Here is a 10,425-nt window from a genome sequence, read left to right on the forward strand (position 1 = left end):
TTTTTACAGGCATAAAATTTAAAAATAGGATTACAAAGAAAAAGCATATTAAATGACAGCTATTCAAATAATTTTAAAAGATATAGGAATTCATGTGCTTCTATTAACCTTTAAATAGCAAGACATAGAGGTGGATCTAACAGCTATTAGAATTTCAAGATATCATGAGTCTAGTTTACGATATCCTAGAGCCACTATAAATGTGACATTAAATATCTTTGATTTCTGTTGATGACAGAAGCCACATGTCGTGCCAATATGGTGATGGTTTGTTACCTACATTCAAAATTGGAGGAGATGCTAACTTTCAGTTAGGAATTAGAAAAAAAAGTGTATGGGTGTGTATGTGTGCGTGTGTGTGTAAATTTTTCCCATCTAAGTTCACAGACTCGCTGAATGCTGCCCCATAGATCCTTTAAGGGGCTTCTGCTCCATGGGACCCAAGTTAAGAAGCCCTCCACCCCAGAGAAGCGGCGTTTTTATCCTCCACCAGCTTATGTCCATCTTGGTTCAGAAGTGAGGCAAAGGCCAGATCCTTCCAGCCTCCACCTAGCCCCAGAACCAGGCCCAGTATCCACACCAGTGGCTCAGTTTCCGATGCACCGGGGTGCACAATGGGGCTGATTTCTGGACACCAAACAACCTTCCCTAACCCCACTCCCAGCCCAGGCACTGTGTTTGGGCTGCAGCCCATGAAGGGGAATGAGTACCAGAGAAGACAAGCCCGTTTTTGCTCCGAAAGCTCCTCCCTTTAGTCTTGTGGTTCATTTCTATTTGCTGTACCTACAGCATCCGATGAAGATGAGGGGATAGCCTGAAACACGGGAGAGCCTCAGCATATGGACTGGGGTTTTAACCGACAGAGGAGATGCGCTGCCCCCTTCATAGTAGTTGTTTAATTTTTCTCATCTGCAAACAGGCTTTGGATTGCCAACCTTTAATTAAGATGCAGTTTTCTTTTCAAAAGCAATGTGTTCTAATCAATACCATCTGAGCTGGGGCAGGGGGTGCTACAGAAATTATAACTGCAGCTGAAAAACCATGAGACTTCCAGCAGACTAACCATGAAGACCTTCTGGAAGGCAATAGTTTCCATGTGCTTTGGAGAGGAGGACACGCCTCGTGGACAATGTTCCCTGGCTTCAAAGCCAAGCCACCGTGCCGTGGGTTCTGCCTTCTTGTGTGGAGGGAGGACCGGAAGAGGCAGTGTCTTAGCTTACATGACCTCTGCCCTGGCATTTTGACTTCAGAATCAAGAAAGTACAAGGAGTGAGGTTAGAAGGATTTCCTACTGCCCTGAGACCTATCAGCTTCTGAGAAGGGAGCTCCTAGAAAAGAAAATATTTCTGCACTGAAATGTCTTGGCATCCCTGTGACTGTTCCCTTACCCCCCAGTTAGATTTGCCAGATAAAATACAAGATGTCCAGTTAAATTTGCATTTCAGATAAATAATGAATATTTTTTAGTATAACTCTGTACCATGCAATATGCTAAAATATGCAAAAACATTAGGGCTGTTTCTCTGAAATTCGGATTTCACTGAGTGTCCTGTATTTTTATTTGCTAAATCTGGCAGCTCTACACTGACTCAAACTGGATTCTGGAACAGCTCCTTGGGATCTTGGGAAAGAAGCACTGGGCTACCCTGGGACTTACTGAGGTCAGCTTACAGGCATCTCTGCAGTCAGCACGATGGTTAAGAACGTGAACTTTGGGGTCTTAAAGACTTAAAGTGGCTTCCAACTCAGGCCTGTCACTGCCTAGTGGGTTGCCCTTGAGAAGGTTACTTGCGCTCCCAGAGCTTCATCTCTGTCCTCTGCAGAATCTGGAGACTGAAAATCAGGGCTGATGTTCAACCATATCCAGATATGGTTAGTGGTCCAGCTTGTCCTGGTTGTTTAAAACTGAAAGCCCTTCCCAGGTCAGTTGTTAAATAGCCTCCCGAGCCCCCCTCCATCTTACCAGCCACCCTGGCTCTCCCTACCTCCTCCAAAGCCGCACCTCTTCTCATCTTGCAATGAACAGCTGACACAGACAAGGGCTTTGCTCCGTGTCCTTTCTGTTTGGCCCCTATTGTAGTGTATTGATAGTTTAATAGATCGACTATCACTCCCATTAGGAAAACCCAGCTCAAAAGGTTGTTGTAGGATTAAATGAAATGATGTAGAAGAACTGTGGGATACAGGACCTGGCCCATGGGGGACAGACACACATGAATGAATAAATGAATGAATGAATCCGTATACTACTTATAAGTGAGACCCTTGATTTTCATTGTACATAGAAAAGTTATTCTCTCTCTCTCTCTCTCTGTATATATATGTATGTAATTTATATATATGTGTAATTTATATGTATAATATACACACATATATATGTGTATGTGTGTGTGCCAGAATCACTAATTATACCTGCTTTGAGAAATCTTAAAGATCATTCTAGTTCCAATTCAACTCCTTCCACTTTACACAGAGGAAAACTGAGATCTGGTTTAATTTACTGACTTATCAAAACAAGCCTATCTCTATGCATTGGAGAATAATTGTTTTGAGGAATCATTGGAATGATTTTTTTGTTCAAAAATATCTCTTTCATCCAACGGCCACAAAGCCTAAAATTTCCCCATTAGCATTTTCGTCATCTTTTAAAATTGAACTAAAGCTTATCATGGTATTTCTCAAAGTCCACTCTCTTGAAGCTGGAAATGACCCAGGGTCAACCTGAGAGACTTAAGTGCTGGGCTTGGGGGGAGGAGGGTGGTAGAAAGGAGATTCTAAATGAAGCTGAAAGCGGACCTAGGACTTGCCAAAGACACATGTGGCCAACTTTAAAACTTTGTGACAGCCTGGCTATGCATTGAATTGTCCCACTATGACAGTTGTACATTTGTGCTATTGCATAATACAGAAGGACAAAATGCATAAATACTAACTGATCATTTCATTCAAAAGAACTCTGACAAGAAAGCCAGACCCCTTGATGTAGTCTTATGCTAAACAAAGCTAACAGTCTTTCTTATCTTGTTGGTCAAGGGTTTTTCAACTCGGGGGGATGGAAATGTTTTTCACAGATCTACAAAGCATGGATGGTAAAGCAAAGCCTCAAAACATCCAGGGGCAAAATGTGGCTGGGACTGTATCTGTTCATATACACAAATTGGTTCCACCACTTGGGTTAATGCTAACTGTTGGAGTTCAACATCCCTTGCGTTTGAATGTGGCTTTCTCTGCTGTCAGTTAAATTCAGCCCACCTACATGCTATTTTGGGGATGGACGGCTGCTGGTACAGACTAGATTGTTTTCTCCAAAATATAATAAACACAACCTCCAATAATCTGATTGGCTTAGTTTGGAAGATCAGAGTCTTAGGAAAATGAAGAAGGAAACTTCTGGAAAAACAGCGTTTCAAATTCTGAACTTTTCTTCCAATATCAATATTGGTGATTTATTCATTACCAGTAGATGATCACTAAAACATCGGTGGGGGAGGGGGGAGGCGGTAGAAAGGAGATTCTAAACGAGGGATTTTTCCCATCAGAGTCTAATTACTTTCATTGTCCTTTCTCTGAATTCTGTTGTATTCCATTCTACCCATTGGCTGCCTGTTTTAATTAATTTTGCCCTGTATTCAAAGGTTTTGCTTTTGTGCCTCTCTGTTTGATTTAAATTCCTTTTTGCAAATAAATAAATAAATAAATAAATATCAAAGCTAATGAGGCTCTGAAGCTTTGAGATGTAAATATCATATGCAGATGCTTTTTTGGGGTCCCAGCTCAGCGGAAGACCAAAAATAACACTTGGAAGTTTGATTAAGAAATCTCAGGCCCCCCCGCCTTCCCTGTCTCCCTCCAGACACTCTTTCTGCTGGCAAATCTCAGTTATTTGACCAAAAAATCATGCCCCACACATGAAAGGCCCAGAAGCAAGTTTCAGAAGCAAGTTTCTTTCAAGAACAGCTCAGCCGGGTACAAGATTGTGCTGAGCTATTTGAGATGCATCTCCCACTGACAAATTCATGTCCATCCAGAGAGGTTTCCTATGTACACACTCACACACTCGTATAAGCTCACACACCTACACACACGGGTGCTCTCCGGACATATGTGCCACTTATGCCCACACATATAACACACACACCAACTCATACATTCTGGATACGCAGACCCTCACACACACACCAAACACGTGCACACACACACACAAAATCATGAACGCTCTCACACAAACTCACCCACATTCCTACACACAGACACCCGCACACATATTCTCACGCACACTCATAAACAGCGCACACATTTTCACACACAAACTTGATTTCATACACGCACTCACACACATGTTCATTCACACATGAACACACACACATTCTCACACCCAACACATGTATCATGCTTCGGCCAGCCCAGGTTTCCCATCTCAAATCTATGCCGCCTAGATTTGACCCATATCTCCAACATCCTCTCCAAAGACATCCTTGCAGGGCATCTCAGGAACCCCCCCCCCTCCTTTCGGGTGTACATAGGGCCTCCCGGGGCACAGTTATTAAACTGTATCTGAAGAGCTCTTACACTATGCAATCTGCTTTTGCCCAGGATATGTGTATCCTTTACCGAGAAAGTCTGATTCATTTCCCAGAAATGTTCATCTCTCTATTAATCTTTCAGGATATGGTTAGTGTTGTGATATTTTCAGATATTGTGTTCGGGTGGCTGGGGGGAGGGGAGGGCGGATTTCACGTGGCTGTCCCCTGGCAGTTTCTGAGATTACTCAGTGCTCTAAGCAGCTCAGAATTGTGTGACAGCATTTCCATGCAAGGGACTTACAATCATGTTTCATTAATTCGACGTGAATGAAGCCTCATTTCTGGCCTTGAGGAGCTTAAGATTTATGTGAAATTAATAACAGAACAGATGTCTTCACAATTTGGTTCCTCTGGAAAAAAAAAAAAAAAAGGAACCTGATTACTTTGAAAACTTCAATGCTGGAAAATGCAGACCCAGGGAGTTTTTACTCCAGGGTAAAGAGTTACGCCTTGATATGGTCCACATCTCAGAACTAAGTGGAATTTAAATGTCAGATTTATATTAAATAGTCATTCCCCATTATGACATATATAAACAACAGCTTATTACTTTCATTAATAAGATGTGTTGGGCATTTAAACTAAAGCTTCCGAGATAAAGCTGACACCTCATAAGCAGGAGACACTGGGGAGGTATGGGGGAATATGCAAGCAGCCTGGTTTTGAGCTTGGTTTCTGATAATTTAATCATCGATTCCTCCTAGGAAAACAAAATGCGTCTGTGCTCACACAAAACTCACCGCTTTCCAAAGGAGTCCTCTCCCGTGGACGTTTGTGCCGAGGGGCCAATGCTCCCCATTTCACAGGACATTTTAAAGAGACGCCTCTTTATTTTATTTTTTCCTCTTGCCTGAAATCCCTTTTTTTTTTTTTTTTTTTTTTTATCTATGCTTCTATCTCACTAGGCGCCTCTCCAGCTGAATTTTAACATTCCTCCAGGCTCAAGTGTGGCTACACGACAGCAGGGGCTCGGTTTTTACTTCTCAAAGTCCTAAGAGGGAAAGTGTCATGGAAAGATCACCCATGGGCATGCTCTGGAGGAGGGGGCGAAAGAACAAAGACCCGCAGGCACGGATGGTTGGACGGATGGACAGACCAGAGTTCCCCTCCCTCTAGCTAAGCAAGTTAAAGAGGTTGCAGGGGGAGAAGGATATTAAATGGCAAAGTCCAGAGTTAAGGTCCCTACTACGACTACGATGACCCTTTCCTCTATTCCCAGCCTACTGTGTCTCCTTTAAGCCACCACGTCCTCCATCTCTTCCAGGGAGAAAACAAGAGCATTGAACCAAACAACCGGAAAGCTCTTCACGTTCACATCCTCCATTTACTCTAATTTTGGGCTTTCCTGACACTGACTCTCTTCCTCTCCCTCCTTTCAAACCTGAACCAGGTCAAGGGGTCCCCTCCTCCAGTCACTTCTCCAGACTGACCCATAGATGATGGTCAAGGGAAGCTCTCAGGTCCAGCCCCGACACTTCCTAAGGGTGTGGCCTTGGGCAAGACACAGAGTATGTTGGACCCTCTGTCTCTTCACCTGAAAGTGGACAGAATAAGGCTCGCCCAGGGCTGTTGTGACAGTGATATGAACTGATGCTGGAGAGTGGAAAAGACTGTCCAGCTCTGCTCTTAGGATTCCACAGCTTCACAGGGATGACAAACAGTGGGCCTGAGGGAGACAGAGGTACCCAGGAATGACATTAGGAAACTGCGGGCTGCCACAGTCCCTACCACCACCCCACATCCACACCTTGAAAGAGGATTGTCTGAACCTTCTCTATCCTTGGCTTATCTTGGCCTATGGGTGCACAGCAGTGGGGAGCAAGCCAGAATGCAGAGGGCAGGCCCTTTCCAAGGGGGCAGGGGCCTCTCAGAGTTCAACAGTTGTCACCCCAGGGGTGCATGACGGCACTGTGGGGAAAGGCTGGCCCTCCTTCCACCACTTTTTTTTTTTTTTTTTTTTTTTTTGGCCATACTGCACTGCTTGCAGGATCTTAGTTCCCCAACCAGGGATCAAACCTGGGCCTTCGGCAGTGAAAGTGTGGAGTCCTAACCACTGGACTGCCAGGAATTCCTTCTTGCCACCTCTTCAAGGAAGCTGGAACTATTGAGTTTTACGCGAAAGTCTTCCTGGGTTTTTTTTCAATGCTTTTTTATCGTGGTAAAAGTCACATAATATAAACATATTATTTTAACCATATTTAACTGTGCAGTTCAGTGGCACTAATTCGTTCATATCGTTGTGCAACTCTCACCATTGTCCAGCTCCCAAATTTTTCACCTTCCTAAACTGAAACTCTGTCATACAGAGTAAAGTAAGTCAGAAAGAGAAAAACAAATATCGTATATTGACGCATATATGTGGAATTTAGAAAAATGGCACAGATGAACCTATTTGCAAAGCAGAAAGAGAGACACAGACCTAGAGGACAAACGTATGGACACCAAGGGGGAGGGGCAGATGGATTGCGAGATTGGGATTGACGTATGTACACTACTATGTATGAAGTAGATGGCTGGTGAGGGCCTACTGTATAGCACAGGGGGGAAGAAAAAGGTACAATCTGTTTGCAGGACATAGATTAAGTTAACCTTAAAAATACTTCCTGGTTTTGAGTAGAAGACTACAAACCTTTATCTGAAACTGTTGGGGCCAGATGTATTTCAGTATTCAGAAATTTTCAGATTTAAAAAGATTGCATGGGCTTCCCTGGTGGCGCAGTGGTTGAGAGTTCGCCTGCCGATGCAGGGGACACGGGTTCGTGCCCCGGTCCGGGAAGATCCCACATGCCGCGGAGCGGCTGGGCCCGTGAGTCATGGCCGCTGAGCCTGCGCGTCCGGAGCCTGTGCTCCGCGATGGGAGAGGCCACAGCAGTGAGAGGCCCGCGTACCGCAAAAAAAAAAAAAAAATGTCAATGAAATACAAAAATGCAACTGGGGACTTTTTCGGGAATCATTCCATTTTCACTTTTGGAAGGTAGGCTGTTCTTTCCCGCAAGCCTGCCTGCTTGTCCACTCAGAGCAAACACTCGACCCACCCTTTTTCTCTGCCATGGGGGAGCCCTTGTCCAGACCCTTTACCATCCCCTCGGGAGACTGGAGGGAGGTGGGCTGCAGATACCTGCTTGAGCCTTCCCTGTATCTTGAGTTGCCCGAGTTAGAAGGCAGGGGTTAACATCACCTGGGTACGTAGCCCAGAACTGCAGAATGAGGGGCGGGGTGGAAGAGCAGGGGGAAGGAAAGTGAGGAAACACAGCCTCAGAGTGACTGGGGCAGCATCGGTGAACCAAGGGAAACAGGAGCGACACAGGGATGTTTTTAACTCAGAAGATGAAAATGCAGATACCTATGGGGCTGGACGAGGGACATAACTGAGGATGTGGGGAAGATGCAGGGTAGTAGGGAGTGGTGGGGATTGTGGTGATCTCAAAATCAGTCTCCCCTTGAAAGGGGCAGCTGCTACTCAGCTTCAAGATTGTTTATATGTGGGATGCAAGCTGCGTGTCACCACATCTTCTGATTTTTCTTCAAGAAAATCCAGAAATCTGTATTTTTTTAATGTGAAATCTCCTGGTTTTGTAGTGGCTACTTATTATTTAAATATTTAACATTTTTAAATATTTAAAGCCCTTGTGTGGGTCACCTCTATGACCAAAATAAAGCATTTATGTGGATGAACTTTGGCCTTCAGTCCTAGGAGGCAACTATTAGGCCTCAGTTTTGTCCCTTCTTTAATTTCAGTACCCATCCATCCATCCATCCATCCATCTGTCCATCCATCCATTTATCCATCCAACCATTTATTCACTTATCTATTCATCTATCCATCCATCCAGTGAATATTCAGTAACGCTCCCAGGTATAAGGCAATGTGATAGAAATAGAAATAAGTCTACCCCCAAGTCCAATCTTATCTCCAGCCCCATTCTGGTCTTATCTTGACTTGACAGAGGGAGGCAGCCAGATATAGTTTTTAAATAATAGTGTGTGTGTGTGTGTGTGTGTGTCTGTGTGTGTGTGTGTGTGTGTGTGTGTGCGCGCGTGTGTTTTAAGCACAGACCAAGGATCAAAAGTCAGCATGTGGGATCTTAGTTCCCCAACCAGGGATCGGACCCATGCCCCCTGCATTGGAAGCAGGGGGTCTTAACCACTGGACCACAAGGGAATCCCCAAAGTCACGTTCTTGAGGCCTATCCTGGCTCCTAAGCTGCATGTGACCTTGGGCTCATGCCTTCCCTTCTTTAGGCTTCTTCTTTGATACTTGAAGCTGTCATCTGTGACCATTTCTGGTCTGTTTCTTTCTTTCTTTCTTTTTTTAATAAATTTATTTTATTTATTTATTTTGGTTGCGTCGGTTCTTTTGTTACTGTGCGCGGGCTTTCTCTAGTTGTGGCGAGCGGGGGCTACTCTTCATTGTGGTGCACCGGCTTCTCACTGTTGTAGCTTCTCTTGCTGCAGAGTACAGTCTCCAGGTGCGCAGGCTTCAGTAGTTGTGGCACACGGGCTTAGTTGCTCCACGGCATGTGGAATCCTCCCCAACCAGGGCTCAAACCCACATCCCCGGCACTAGCAGGCAGATTCTTAACCACTGTGCCACCAGGGAAGTCCTCTGGTCTGGTCCTTAACCTCATTTCAGGCCCAAGGCCAATGCTAACCTTTGTGCTGACGTCACCTCAGTCTTAATAGGCTCACCTATTAAGCTGGTCTTAATAGGCTCACCTGCCTGAGTCTGCCACAACTTCCTCCCTGTGCCCCACCTGGGCCATAACCACAAGAAATGTCTCCATAAATGCCTCCCCAGAAGGAGGGAAGAGACGCCTGAGACAGGGCCTGAAGATACGGGCTGATCTAAGGCTTCATGGGACTGCAAGGCACTCTTGGGTGGGCTCTTCTCCCAGGGAGCCCTTCCTCTCAAAAGGTACCCAGGTTCCTTTTGACTAATATTTGACTAAATATTTGACTCTCGTTCAAGTAGCATCTCTCAGGAAAAATTGTTACCTTGGCAGTGATCTCCTGGACCTCAGGCAGAGGTATCAACCTGGGAGGACATTTCCGCTGATGGGGAAAACTGTCCTGTCATTCTTGAAATCCCATCTCTGAGGCAGTGTTTACTTCTCTGGAGGCACGAGGAGGGAACACACACTTCCACAAGTGCATCCAGACTTGGCCTTTGGCTGAAGAATGAAACATTAAGTCATTTATGTCAAGAGTTGCAAAACTGCAACATAGCTTCTAGGCTATTCTTTATTAAAAGCTCAAGATGGTACCTGTAGACCACAAATGCTGTGTCTGTTTCTCTGAGTTCAAGGTTCCCATTTCCTTTCTCTGCTTATCTTTTCCTGTGTGGTTATCCTTCCTTTTATGGGTCTGTATGTTTCCAGCACGTATTCACTGATTTGGGGCCATTTCGGGTCTGTTTTCTGGGGCTTTTATTCAACTGCCTTTCAAAATTTATGGGTCTCCAGCAGATCATTTGGCCATAATTTAACATTTGGGTTTTCTCAACTCTTTCGAACGTTCTTCTTTTATGGGGTTAGCAGCCCTAAAAGGTGGCAGGGATGAGACGACATGCTTGGGTTTGTTCTGCCTTTGTTTAAGCCTGTTGCTGAGAAATAGTGTATACTTCGTTCACCATCTTATCTTTCCAGGTTTTGATCGATAGCAGAGTGTGTTTTTTATATAAGAACTCACCAAATTTATTCAACAGATTATACATTCATTTTACCATTATGACATCAGACAAACAGATAATCCACACACACACAAAAAGCTTTGGATTTCTTAAAAGTGAATTTAATTATAAGTAGTCATGTGTGCTGGAGAATTATAATTATGAAAAGTCATG

The sequence above is a fragment of the Delphinus delphis genome, chromosome 20 (genome assembly GCF_949987515.2).
Source record: "Delphinus delphis chromosome 20, mDelDel1.2, whole genome shotgun sequence".
Lineage (NCBI taxonomy): Eukaryota > Metazoa > Chordata > Mammalia > Artiodactyla > Delphinidae > Delphinus > Delphinus delphis.